This window comes from Chrysochloris asiatica, unplaced genomic scaffold (assembly GCF_000296735.1).
Source record: "Chrysochloris asiatica unplaced genomic scaffold, ChrAsi1.0 scaffold00053, whole genome shotgun sequence".
In the NCBI taxonomy this organism is placed as follows: Eukaryota; Metazoa; Chordata; class Mammalia; order Afrosoricida; family Chrysochloridae; genus Chrysochloris; species Chrysochloris asiatica.
Genome location: NW_006408571.1, coordinates 18,894,303 through 18,909,112, shown reverse-complemented (window position 1 = coordinate 18,909,112; position 14,810 = coordinate 18,894,303).

The window sequence follows — 14,810 nt, the reverse complement described above, 5'->3', positions numbered from 1 at the left end:
TCATACTACCTTCTCGGGAGGTCTCCTGGAGAACAGGTTTAAATCTGTTCCTGGCTACCACAGCAAAATCAGTGAGCACTTTGCAAGACTAAGAACAGAAGGAAACTTTTCTTTTTTATAAGATGTTGTGAAACATCTTAGAGTAAAAATGTAACAGGTAACTCCGCCACCACTAGAAATTATGCAGTTCCATACATGGCCTTGAACAAAAAAATAAAATGAAACATACAACCTCCTTGGCATTATTTTGATAGTGAATCGTTCTTTTGCTTTTGTGTTGTGCAGTGTTTCTAGGTACCTATTGCATTACATAAACTAAGATGCTCACATGTACACACATAAGACAGGTATGCGTATGTATATAAACTCAGATATGCATGTGGCCATATGTACTAAAACATTGTCTGTTGAGACTCCCCAGCAGAACCAAGAGAATTTTAACTGGCTCTAAAACAGGGAGAATGCTTGTCTCCCAGGGTATATCCATAGGCAACATGAACACAAAGACTGTCCTTCAGAGTTTTAGAGAAATTCTGACCAGTTCCCTGGAAGCGCAATAAGTTAGCATATATTCAGCTTTGTTTGCATGCGGGTGAGGTGATTTGTAGGGGCTTCTTTCTCACTTTTGAATGCAATCCCTGTGCTACAGGGTTGTTTTTATTTTAAAACTTATTGTGATCTCTACACTGTGTGTGTTTCAAGTGTTCACTTGCTAACTCTCCACTTTGGACTATTAACTGGCAGGGCCGAGGCTCTCTGTTCTCAACATCTTAATTAAGCTCGTAGGTGAAGACCTGGTCAGGGATGTGCTTTTATCATTATCATCCTACCATTCTGTTCTTCTGGTCTTTTATGTCCTTGAGATCATGTGACCACTCCGGTATCCACTCGAATAGTCGATACAGTCATGCTCTTGAAATTTACTGATGATCTCCTAACTACCAAATCTGTTACTCTCTTCTTGCTTTCCAACTTCCTGGAACTGCTTCTGTAGAGGAAGCAAACATCCCAACATGGATTTGGGAAGAATGGAAAATCTGAGGAAAGGCAAGTATGTACCAAGCCAACAGCTGAGTTTTAAACATTGCAAATCAGAAATCAAGCAAACCAGACCATGTCCCAAGGTAAAGAAAGAAGAGTCTGACAAAGACCATTTGATCAAGTGTGAGGATTGTGAGTCTCAGAGGGTGGATCAGTCCTCCTGCCTCAGGCCAGGGATCATCTAGACTGGAGCAAAAAATTCAGTATAAAAACATAGTGTGAGGTAGAGTTAGTGGTGGTGATGGTGGTGGTTGTGTGGCACTGAGTCAGTTCCGACTCATAGAGGCCCGCTGTAGGGTTCTGAAACTGTCAATCTATACAGGCATAGAAAGCCTCATCTTTCTCTCACGGAGTGACTGGTAGATTCAAACTACTGACCTTGCAGTCATCAGCCCAGTTTGTAATCCACTGCACTACCAGGGCTCCATAAATGTTCTAGTAGCCACAAGAAAAAGTGAAAAGAAGCAGGTAAAATTAATACTATATATTATGAAGTAGCATATATACTGAATATTATCCTTTCAACCTGTAATCAATAAAACATTATGAATAAGATATTTTGCACTCTTTTCCTCATACTAAGTCTTTGAAATCTGGGTTTATTTTACACTTAGAGTACATTTCATTTGGATTAGTGCCATTTAAGTCTTAATAGCCACATGTGGCTAGTGATTACGACACTGGGCAGTGCCAGGTCTAGAAACTAAAAGGTAAGTGTTAGTTTGTAGATGGGAGTCAAGCACCCTCTGTTATGGGGAAGAAATGACTTGGTTTAGGAGACTGGAGTTAGTAAATCACTTGCTAGCTGACATATTGGTTTCATACAAGGCAAATTTTAGTATGTGCTTTATAGACTCAAAAATCTTCACTACCAAAAACCAAAATAATGCTATTATTAGATGTTGTCAAGTTGGTTCTAACTTAGTATGGTGAGTTAGATGTACAAATAGCCAAACACTAGCCAATCCTGTGCCATCCTCATCATCACTGCTGTTTGAGCCCAGTGGTGTGTCAATCCAACGCGTTGAGGATCGTCCTCTCATATGATTGTCATAGTATGTTTTAATGACTTTCTACTTTACCAAGGATGGTGTCTTTCTTCAGAGACTGGTCCCTCCTAATAACATGTCAAAATTATGTGAGATGAAGTTTCACCATTCTAGCTTGTAAAGGAGCATTGGAATGTATTTCTTCCAATACAGACTTGTTGATTCTTCTAGGATTCCATGGTATATTCATTATTCTACACCGACACCATATGTCAAAGGCACCCATTCTTCTTTGGTCTTCCTTATTCATTTCACAGCTTTTGCGTGCATACGAGACAATTGAAAATGCCATGGCTTGGGTCAGGAGCAACTTAGTTCTCAAAGAAACACCTTTGCTTTTTAACACTTATTTAACACTTCAGTATATTTGCCCAACACAATACATCATTTGATTTCCTGAATGCTGCTATGGTTGTGGATCCAAGTCAAACGGGTGTTGATTATGGATCTAAGTAAAATGAAATCCTTAACCACTTTAAATAGTTTCTCCCTTTATTATGATGTTGCTTATTGGTCCAGTTTTGAGGATTGTTGTTTTCTTTGTTGAGGTGTAAGCCACTCTGAAGCCTTGAATCTTCTTTGGGAAGGGCTTGAAGTCCACTTTACTTTCTAGAAGTAAGATTGTATCATCTGCATATCACAATAGCAGTTTTACTGTGGTAGCTTGTATGTTGCTATGGTGTTGGAAGCTATGACACCAGTATTTCAAATACCAGTAGGGTCACTCATGGTGAACAGGTTTCAATGGAGTTTCAGATTAAGAGGAATGTCCTGGAGATCTACTTCTGAAAAATTGGTGAGTAAAAATCTTATAAATAAGCTGTAGAACATTGTTTTGATATAGAGTTGGAATATAAGCCCCTCAGGTTGGAAGACACTCAAAATATGATTGGGGAAGAGCTGCCTCCTCAAAGTAAAGTCAACCTTCATGACATGGATGGAGTAGATCTTTCAGGATCTTCATCTGACGATGTAGCGCTACTCAAAATGAAAAGAAACAGCTGCAGACACCCAATTGTAATAGGAACATGGCAAGCAGGAAGAAAGAATCAAGGAAAACTGAAAGTTGTCAAAAATGAAATGGAACATCACTAACCTTTGCTATTTCCTTTATTGTTTATGGCAATAAGGTCACATTCCTCTGTCGTTGTAACTGACATTTGAGGTTCTTTTCCAAATAGTCTTAACCTGTGTCAGTGATGCATTCTCCTTTCAGTCCCCCACACCTGCAATTGCACCATCTCTGCTCTTTAAATACAACAGAAACTCACTTTTTGGACACGTTTATTTGACTCATATGTTGAAAAAAAAGTCATTGAAAGAAGGAAATATGAAAATGTGTAAAAATAATACACATTTATGCCTTGAGCATGTTTTAACATAAAACATATGCCCATATATTTTTATGCAAAAGGGATAAAGAATATGGATCATTCGAATGAAATTCGTTGACACTTCTAATTTATAGTTTATTTTGCCTTAATTTTTAATTTGTATTTATCATTTTATGGTACACATTTCTTTCTGCTTACATTGTGAAGTAAGGCAAGAATAGAACAGAAATATAGATAAATGCCTACTTTTTTAAACTCACAGCATCCTCTATCATGTGTCTTATACATAGCTGACTTTTTAGTTAACAACATACAAATTCAACCAGGCAGATAAATTATTTATCTGGCAATTCCCATTTTTACCCATAGCTAATACTGATCATTCTGTTTAGTATCTGTTTCTTTTACCTGAACGTTTGGATAACTATTCTAACTTTCTACATCCTCAGCAGGGATAATAAAGGGAACTTAAACTGAAACTGAGGCTGTAAATGTGTGAGTCACAAAATCAAAAAAGGAATTCTTCCAGCATGCTCTGTTTTGGTGAGAGACAGGGGTTTTTATGAGAGAATTTTACAGAACCAGGCAAGATGAAATAATACCTGCCTATTATTTTAAGTAATTTCACATTCATTTTTATATCACAATGAAATTCTCTGTGTAAATCACAGATTCTTAGATCTAAAAGTGAGAAAAGAGTAGAAAAAAAAATGTAGTCTTAGACACATTCTCATTGATTCTTACGGTCAAGCTTTTTAAGCCTTGGGACTCAAATAACCTATAGATAAAATATTTTATTTAAAAAACTGTGGAAAGAAACACCCTGAGAATAAAATGAACATTCTTCCCCTTGTCCCCATCTACCCTGGCCGAAAATTCAGTTGTTATCTCTTCACAGATTTCTCAGATTTTTAAAATTATGCTTTTATAAAAACTTTTTCAGTGTTTAGAAACTTCATGAAAATTATCAAAATCTCCCTTTAGTCATTTACCTTTTGGCAAGATGTTCTCAGTTCCCCTTTTCCATCTTCCTAATTGGTCATATATTATAAATAGGTTAACATTTTGAATATTTATTTACATTCCATTTCATTTGATCAGAATGCTAGACAATCAAATTGAAGACAATTTATATTTGATATATTCAATGGCAAGACATATCTTATTATAATTCCAAGTTTTTTAGGAGTTCATTGTCAGACTGTTATACATTGTAGCTGTTTTATGAGATGGAATATTTGTAACATTTTGACTTTGGACATAAAATAAATACATATTCTTAAAAAAATTAAGATGATACTTTTGTTTGAAAAGAAGCATAGAACAATTGTTTAGAAGGAGCCCTGGTAGTATTACGAATTAGGAGCTGTGCTACTAACCTTCAGGTCAGCAGTTCGAAACTACCAGCTGTTCCACAGGAGAAAGATGAGGCTTTCTGCTCCCGTAAAGATTTATTGCTTTGAAAACCCCATACAAGGTGAATATGAGTAGGAACTGACTCGATGGTACACAATCACCATCACCATTGTTTAGAAAATAAAACTTAAAAAGTAAAATACTTTCTTCAGACTATAAAATTACTTCTGTTTACAAAAGGAGCGTACTTATGAGTAACCTTATTCATGATTTATTTGGTATGTTTCTTTTAAAGTATTCCTCTATTAATAAATTTAAATTTGGTGATTAAATTTATTTCTTAAATTTTACTTGAAATGGAATTTCCTACCGTTGAATCCTAAAGAAGAGACCATTTCTTTGTTTTAACCTATTTGTGTTGTTGTTGTTAAGTGCCGTGGAGTCAGTTCCAACTCATAGTGACTCTGTATAGGACTTCTAAGGATCTGCTGGTGGGTTTGAACTGCTGACCTAGTGGTTCAAACTGACCTTGCAGTCCAGTGTTTATCCTACGGCGCCACACAGTTCATAGGAAGCTTTAAAAAATTAAGGACAAAGAAAATCATCCACATTAGAGTAGAGCATAGTAAGTTTTGGCAAGTTTGCTGAAGTAGTGGCCTCCACAGTATTAAGGAGAAAAAGAAAGCCCCCTATTTAGGAAGCAAGCTAAGAAGAAAGGGAGAAAAACGTGCTTGAAACATATTGAACTTTGTCTAATTGATGTTTTCTGAGATAATATTCAACTGCATCTCTTTATCATCTTCTCAGACTTCTATAAACTAAAGTTGTTGTTGTTGTTTTCTCCAGATTGTGATGATTTCCAATGAATTACTAACAGAAAATATTTGGATTTGGTTTCCTGTTCGGAACTATATGAAACTGCTGATATTTGACCTTTTTTTTTTTTTTCTTTTTTAACCTATAGAAATGGTTCAAATTAATACAACTGGACATTTCTAATAAAGACCAGGAAGAAATAGCTTTTTGTAAGAGAGAGAGTTTTGTTTTTAATCTGGAGATGAATGTTGTTGTTGTTGTTGTTAAGTGCCATCAAGTCAATTCCAACCCATAACAACCCTGTATAGGGTTTTTGAGGAGCAGCTGGTGAGCTTGAACCACCGACCTTACAGTTCAAACAGCTTTTCAGTCTGGCGCATTTAACTCACAGTGCCACTGTGGAGAGTAAAAATGCTAAATGTAAAAGAAATATATCATAAAAAACTGGGTGTAGAAGACAGTGCTCGAATTTCTCAAAGGAAAACATCAGGGCAGGTACTCAGTACTTCTATGCCAATCTACAGAAAAGATATCATTATTAATACAGTGATCTTGTAAGACGATACTTAGTGATTCCTTAAACATAGGAATCCAGGTTATTAAACATGAATCAAAATACAATCCAGGTTAATATCACATTTCCAGACTGTGAAAGAACTGCTATGAAAACTTCAAACCTTGGCGACCTCCTTCCTGGTTGACTTTGGCACATTGAACAAGACTCCTTGGAAAGCTATATGATCATCCAATCTGTAGTTCTCCTTTCGTTGCATAAATATATCATAAAACACTTGGTCAGATGCAATGCTGAGTGAGGATAATTCCTGTCTGTATCTTTCTCCTGTATCAAAGAATACATGAGTGTTACCTACCTTATTCTAGGGGAACTTATGCATGTTTGTGTTCCATGAGGGGACTCCATTCAAAAGCATGAGTACCACCTTCTAACTCCTTCATGGCTACCAAGGGATTAAGTCTCAGACTTAATAGTTGACCTCCAGACCATTTGAGTTCATTTATTTAGGGCAAGCATAAAAAATCCAAAATAATTACAAAAGCCAGGGAAGATGTTGTACTGTTCATTAGAATGACAATTGCAGGAGAACACCATCTAGGGTAAAGATAAACTCTCAGTGGTGTCTCAGTAGATGCTTAGAGTTTTTTGTTTTTTTTTTTAGGATTTCCTCTTCCTAGCCCATAGCATCACAAAACAAGACTGACAACCAACTTCCAGACTACATTTATGAAACGGAAACTGATGCGAGTATCTTGCTGATAGAGTGACTTGTGGATCTATACTCTGAAAAGCTGGAAAACTAGGACACTTCTTGATGGGAGTCAGTTTTGTGGTTTCTTCATAACTGGAATGCTGTCATTCCAAATGGCTTGAAATACAATTGCTTCTCCAATTCTTCAAATGATCAGAGGTATCTCATCTGCTGACTAGCTTCAGACAATCAAGTAAAAACATAGTAAAGACGATCTAGAATAGAAATGTTTAAGAAATAAAGATAATCTTAGTCTTTAATTAATTTTTTTTTTTGAAACTCCTCCTGTACCAGTTATACCTTTGGATTGGGACTTACAGATTTTCCAGGCTACAGGGCTCTATTTACAGGACAAACAGTAGGGTGGAATCCTGATAGGCATTCAGAATACCAGATTACTAAGGGTGTATGTGTGTGTGTGTGTGTGTATGAGATATGTATGTGTGTGCTAACATTTCAAACATGCCTTCTGAGCTCTAATGGGATTGGTAGTGATTCCTGGTGACCACACATCTCTTTTCTAGTACTTTTACTCACCCAAAACTGCAAGTCCTGATTTTGCTGGAGCTCATTACCTGAAATGGAACACATAAAGATAGATAACATAGGCATTAAGAAGCTGAAATGGACTGGTATGAAATGGACTTGAATCTGACAATTGAAGACAATCACATTCATCACCAAAAAGAACATTTCAAGATCTATCTTAAAGTATAATGCTGTCTGTAATAGGATAATATCCATATGCTAACAAGGAAGACCAGTTAATGTCACAATTACATTCAAATTTATGCACCAACAACTAAAGCCAATGATGATGTAATTGAAGAATTCTACCAACTTCTTCAGTCTGAAATTTATCAAACATGAACCAAGATATAAAGATAATTACTAGAGATTGGAATGCAAAAGTGGGAAACAAAGAGGAAGCATCAGTAGTTGGAAAATACAACTTTGGTGATAGGAATAATGCTGGAGATCGCATGATAGAATTTTGCAAGACCAATCACTTCTTCATTGCAAATACTTTTCAAAACAACATAAAATATGACGATACACATGGACTTCATCAGATGGAATACACAGAAATAAAATTAATTACATCTGTGGAAAGAGACAGTGGAAAAGCTCCATATCATCAGTCAAAACAAGGGCAGGGGCAGACTGTGGAACAGATTATCAATTACTCATATATAAGTTGAGACCAAAGCTGAAAAAAATTAAAACAAGTCCATAAAACCCAAAGTATGACCTTGAACATATCCTACCTGAATTCAGCGTTCATCTCAAGGACAGATTTGATGCATTCGACAGTGATAACCAAAAAAAAACAGAAGAGTTGTGGATGAAGAACACCATACAGGAAGAAAGCAAGAGGTCAGTAAGAAGACAAGGAAGAAAGAAAAGACCAAAATGGATGTCAGAGAGACTCTGAAACTTGCTCTCCAGTGTAGAGATGCTAAAGCAAATGGAAGAAATGAGCAGGTAAAAGAGCTGATAAAAAAATTCCAAAGGGCAGCTGGAGAAGACAACATCAAGCATTATAGTGAAATGTGCAAAGATCTGGAGTTAAAAACCAAAAGGGAAGAACATGCTCAGCACATACACAGAACATGCTCAGAACATACCCAGAATCACTGTACCAAAAAGAAATGGTCGATGTTCAACTATTTCAAGAGGTAGCATATGATCAAGAGCTAATGGTACTGAAGGAAGAAGTCCAAGGCAAAGAACAAGGCTCTGGGAATTCATGGAATACAAATGGAAATATTTCAACAAACTGATGCACCAATGGAGACATGCCCTCATCTATGCCAGAAATTTGGAAGACAGCTACCTGGCCAACTGATCAGAAGGGATCCATATTTCTGCCCATTCCAAAGACAGGTGCCTCAAAGGAATGTGGAAATCATCAAACAATAAGATTAATGTCACATGCAAGTAAAATTTTGTGCAAGATAATTAAAAATGGTTGCAACAATACATTGACAGGGAATTGTTCCCACTGTTCCAAGCTGGGTTCAGATGAGGCTGTGGAACGTTGCTGATGTCAGGTGGATCTTTGCTGATAGAAGAGAATACCAGAAAGATGTTTACTTGTGCTTTATTCACTATGCAAAGGTTAACATTGTGGAGAATGAGTATTAAGGAATACTTAATTGTGTTCATGAGGAAACTGTACATAGACCAAGAAGCAGTTTTTCGAACAGAACAAGGGGACACTGAATGGTTTAAAATCAGGAAAAGAGTATACCAGGGTTTAGCCTTTCACCATACTTATTACATCAATATGTTGTGCAAACAATTTGAGAAGCTGGATAATATGAAGAAGTACATGGCATAAGGACTGGAGAAAGATTCATTAACAACCTGTAACATGCAGATGATACAGCCTGGCTTTCTGAATGTGAACAGGATTTCTTACCGATGAAGATCAAAGACCACAGTCTTCAGGATGGGTTGCACCTCAATGTAAAGGAAACAAAAATCTTCACCACTGAAACAATAAATATAATCATGATAAATAGAGAAAAGATTGAAGTTGTCCAAGACTTCGTTTTGCTTGGATCCACTATCAACGCTCACGGAAGTAGCAATCAAGAAATCAAACAACATACTGCATTAGGCAAATGTGTTGCTCAAGACCTCTTTAAAGTGTTCAAGAGCAAAGATGTCAGTTTGAAGACTAAAATGCGCCTGACCCATACCATAGTATTTTTCAATAACCTCATATGCATGTGAAAGTTGGACAATGAATAAAGAAGGCTGTAGAAGAACTGATTCATTTGAGTTATGGTATTGTAGAGGAATATTAAAGGTACCATGGACTACTAGAAGAAGAACAACAAAAAAATCTGTGTTGGAAGAAGTAAAACCAGGATGCTCTTTAGAGGCTAAGATGACCAGACTTTGTCTCTCATATTTTAGACATATTATCAGGAGAAGGACGTCATGTTTGGTAAAGTGGAGAGTCAGAGAAAAAGAGGGAGACCTCTGAAGAGGTAGTTTGGCACAATGGCAGCATTAATGGGCTCAAGCATAGCAGCCATTGTGAGGATGGTGTTTCATTCTGTTGTACAAAATGTTGCTATGGGTCAGAATCGACTTGACAGCATCTAACAACAGTACTGTTACTGTCACTCTGTTTCTTTTTCCATTTTTTTTTTTTTTTAGGGGAAAAACTTTATTTTCTGTGTCCATTTCCTACAGAAAGGCAGATGCCAATGTTTATAAACTAAATGATCTTATATTTATTGTTGTTAGGTGCCGTTGAGCCGGTTCCAACTAATAGCAACTCTATGTATCACAGAATGAAACACTGCCTAGTCTTTCACCATCCTCACAATTGTTAAGCCCATTGCTGCTGCCACTGTTCCAATCCATCTTGCTGGAGGTCTTCCTTTATTTTGCTGATTCTGCACTTTACCAAGCATGATGCTCTTCTCCAGGAACTTGTCCCTCCTGATAATATGTTGAAGGTCTGAGAGATAAAGTTCTGGTTTCTAAGGGGCACTCAAGCTGTGCTTTCAACACAGTTTTTTTTTCTTTTTTTTCTTTTAGCAATCCATGGTACTTTTAGTATTCTTCTCCAACACCATAATTCAAATGCATCGATTCTTTTCTTATCTTTCTTATTCGTTTTCCAACTTTCATATGCATGAATATGAGGTTACTGAAAATACCATGGCTTAGGGCAGGTGTACCTTAGTCCTCAAACTGACATCTTTGCTCTTGAACACTTTAAAGAGATCTTTGTGCAGAAGATTTGTCTAATGCAATGCATTGTTTGATTTCTTGACTGCTGTTTCCCTGAGTGTTGATGATGGACCTAAGTAAAATGAAGACTTTGACAACTTCAATATTTTCTCTATTTATCATAATGTTATTTATTGATCCAGTGGTGAGGGTTTTTATTTTCTTTACATTGAGATTCAGCCTTGTTCAATATCTCCTCCAAGCATGTTAGCAGTTGTCTTGAGTGTCCTTCATTAGAGAAAGTTTGAACTAGTGGGAAGTGGGGCAGATGTCCAGGAAACAGGGTAAACATGCTGCAAACTGACCCCTGTTTTGCTACCGCTGAGGAAGGATACTAAATCTGGCTACCCCTGTTGGCTACGTAAATTTCCACAAGGATTGCCAATGTTTTCCAGGTACAATGGTGATATGGTTGTTGGATGACATCATAACTCTGTTTTTCAAGCAACTATGTTTCTTTTTCTGAAGATGATTTGCTTTTATAAGAACTCTTGATCCATATTTTAAAATAAGTTCTGCTGTGTTTTCAAACATTCACCATCAAAATTGTCCAAGTTTAAGATATTTGCTGTTTATTCTTACTTTGGACTCTAAATAAATGTTCTTTCCCTTTTGTTCTTACAGAGATGAAGAATGGCTCCAACTGCATGAGGTAAAGAATGGATTCAGTCTCTTGACAAAAAGAAGCCCCCTCTACAAATGAAGGGCATACAAAGAGAGACATTTTAAAGAAAGAAACAAACAAAAATACCATTGCCCAATTGTAATTCCCAGGGAAACCAGTGTGTGTTATGTGTACGCTCTTGAAAATGACACAAGGAAGCCTCACACATCCTCAGTAGTTCAAGTGGGGCTTAGTTTTTGGCATAATTAACAAAGTGGAGTTTCCAGCACATTCATTTTGGGGATTTTTCCCCTCTGTGAGTCTTTATTCTGGTTGCCAGACTCTTCCCTAATTTCATTGTCCTGTGTTTTTTCTTTTTTTGAGGATGCTATTGGGTAAAACTTACAGACAGATAAGTCAGTGTGACAAGAGTGGGAGGAAATGACCATTTTCTGACTTTTGCTTTTTCAGATTTGCTTATTCCCTCTTTGATTTTGATAGAATGCACTAACATTTCTCCTGGGTGTTATTACATAGTCTAAAATATAATAAAGACTGTATTCCAAAAGATGATGTTTGGTCCCAACCCCCACTTGGTATGTGTGTTGTGTGCCTTCTAGTTGGTTCCAACTCATAGCACCCCTGGTAGGGTTTCTGAGAGCGTTTGATGTGTTTGAACTCCCCACCTTGTGGATAACAGTCCAGTGCTTAGCCTACTGCATTGCACCAGAGCCCCCTCACTTGGTATAGCTATGTAAATAAATTGTTAGAGGGCTTGTCATAGTATTGCCTTTGATATAAATGCAAAACCTTCTACCTGGGCCTCCCTCATCAGGGTAAACCTCACCTTTTGTTGTCACAGTGTCTTCTTCTGAAACTAAAATTAAAATCTGTCTCTATCTTCCTCCAAACTCCAGATTAACTTGACTATCGCAGAACCCATGTTGACTATGTGTAGAAATAAAGTTTTCCCTCCCTAGTGCGCAACTCCTGGTGTGGTGCTGTACGATAAGCACTGGACTGATAATCGTAAGGTTGTCAGTTCAAAACCACCAGCCACTTCTCTGAAACCCTGCACAGGGATGCAATGAGTCAGAACTGACAGGAGGGCACTTAACACCAAGAGCAGGTCCCATGAACATAGCATTTCAGTGGCTCAGCTCTGCTCTTCTAAAATTCCTTTTGTTATTGTTGTGTGCCATGGAGTTGGTTTTGACTCATAGTGACTCTGTAGAGGGTTTCTAGGAATCCAGGTGTGGCACTGTAGGATAAATACTGGACTATTAACTGCCAGGTGAGTGGTTCAAACCCACCAGTTGTTCCTCGGATATGCTATACAGGGTCGCTATGAGTCGAAACTAAGTCGTTGGCACTTAACAACGACAACAACATAGGGTTTCTGAGAGTGGTTGGTGGGTTTGAACTGCCAACCTTGTGGTTACCAGTCCAGTGCTCATCCTACAGTGCCACACCAGGGCTCTAAAATGCCTTCTTTTTGTTGCTGTTGTTGTTAAATGTCATTGAATTGGTTCCGACTCATAGCAGCCCTGGATAGGGGTTTCCAAGGAGCAGCTGGTGGGTTTGAACCACCGACCTGAGGTTAGCAATCCATGTTGTTGTTGTTAAGTGCTGTCGAGTCTATTCCAACCCATAGTGACCCTGTACAGGGTTTCCAAGGAGCAGCTGGTGAGCTTGAACCACCGACCTTGCATTTCAAACGATTTTGCAGTCTGACACATTAGCCCACAGCCTTGTTGTTGTGGTTCCGACTCATAGCAACCCTACACAGGGTTTCTGAGGCTGTAAATCTTTACGGGAGCAGACTGCCTTATCTTTCTCCCACGGAACCACTGGTAGTTTCAAACTGCTGACCTTGAGCTTGCAGCCCGATTCATAACCACTACGCTACCATAGCTCCTTATCTTAGCTCTGATTAAATTAGTATGGTGTTCCTGTATTTTGACTCTCTAAGTCCACATATCCACCTTCTTATCATTCCTTGCCTGGCTTAAGTTCCATCTTCCCCACAAGGCCTCTCCTTTTCTCCAGTAAGAAACTCATCTCTTCCTGTTAGCTTTCTTTTGCATTTTAGTTATGCTTCTCTGTTATGACTCTGAGCATTTTCTCCCTGTTCTCATAGTTACTTGAATTCATGGCTTCCTTATTAGAAGACAAGGCAGTCAAACAGAAACCATGTTTGATCCCCTTTGTATTTGCACAGTGTGGTGCAATTCTTGACACACAGTGAGTGTTCAGATATGATGAAGGTTGATGAAGACATGAACAGAAGGAGCAAATCAAATCTTCCCTGATTTGAAGGCCAGAGACTTTAAGTTTGAGTAATCATAAAGAAAGGAGCTCTGGTAGCATAGTGGTTATGAGGCGGGCTGCTAACCTCAAGGTCAGCAGTTCAAGGCCACTAGTCATTCTGTGGGAGAAAGATGACACGTTCTGCTCCCGTAAAGATTTACAGCCTTGGAAACTCTATACAGGATTGCTATGAATTGGAACTGACTCCATGGCACACAACAACCAACCAGTCATTAAGAGCTATATTAGCATCAGCTGTCTTTTTTGACGTCTTGTAAAGAGGATGGTAACAGCAGGGAGGGCAGTGGAAGCATTCTTGTTTTGTTATATTCTTCCTAGGAAAGTAGTCCATTTCAGAGCAGGGATTTAAAAAAAAAAGTCATGGTCCAAAAGGTCTTAGAGGGCTCTCAGAAATGAATGTGAAGATAATTCTGTTTTGAAGAGATAGCTACAGTGTCACTTCTTAATAATTGAATACAACAAATAATAACAATTAATAAGGAATAAAGAATAGCAATTCAGTTATAATGCTTACAACCTCAACCCCTATAACTTTTCAGAACATGCTTTGAAAATTCCCATATCTAACTACTCAGCTCTGGACTGTTGTTATTAAGTGCTGAGGAGTTGGTTCCGACTCAACGGTATAGGGTTTTCAAGGAGCAGCTGGTGGGTTTGAACTGTGGACCTTGTGGTTTGCAGTCCAGTGCTTATACTACAACTAAGTTTGTAAAATCTTTCCCAATCATTGGTTCTTCATTTCCAATAGTTGACACCAAAGCCATGTGAGTATGCATTTACAACCAAACACATTGTCTTCTTCCATAAATATGTTGGTAGAATTGCTGTTTTCTTCAATAACAACTCCCAAATCTTTGTCTTCTTTGAGTTCTCTTTACACTTGTCTTCCAATCAAATGTCTTCAGAAGGGCCCAATCTTGCTTCTTCATGCCACTTGGTATAATGGTGAGGTGTTACATGCCAGGACTTCACAGCTAGATGCTAGGACTCTATTTACTGATTCTCCTCTCTCCTTTCTTCAACACATCGTTCTTAAGCCTTTATGTTTAATGTTGCATTTCCATGTTCAGCAATGCTCAGTGGTTCTCCACTTCTCCACTGCTTACAAGATAATACCTAATCTCATTAGAATGCAATACAATGTCCTCTACCATTTATCACTTTTGTTTTGTGTCTTCCTAATCAAAAGCTTGAGGATTAAGGTGCGCCTGACCCAAGCCATGGTATTTTCAATAACCTCATATGGATGTGAAAG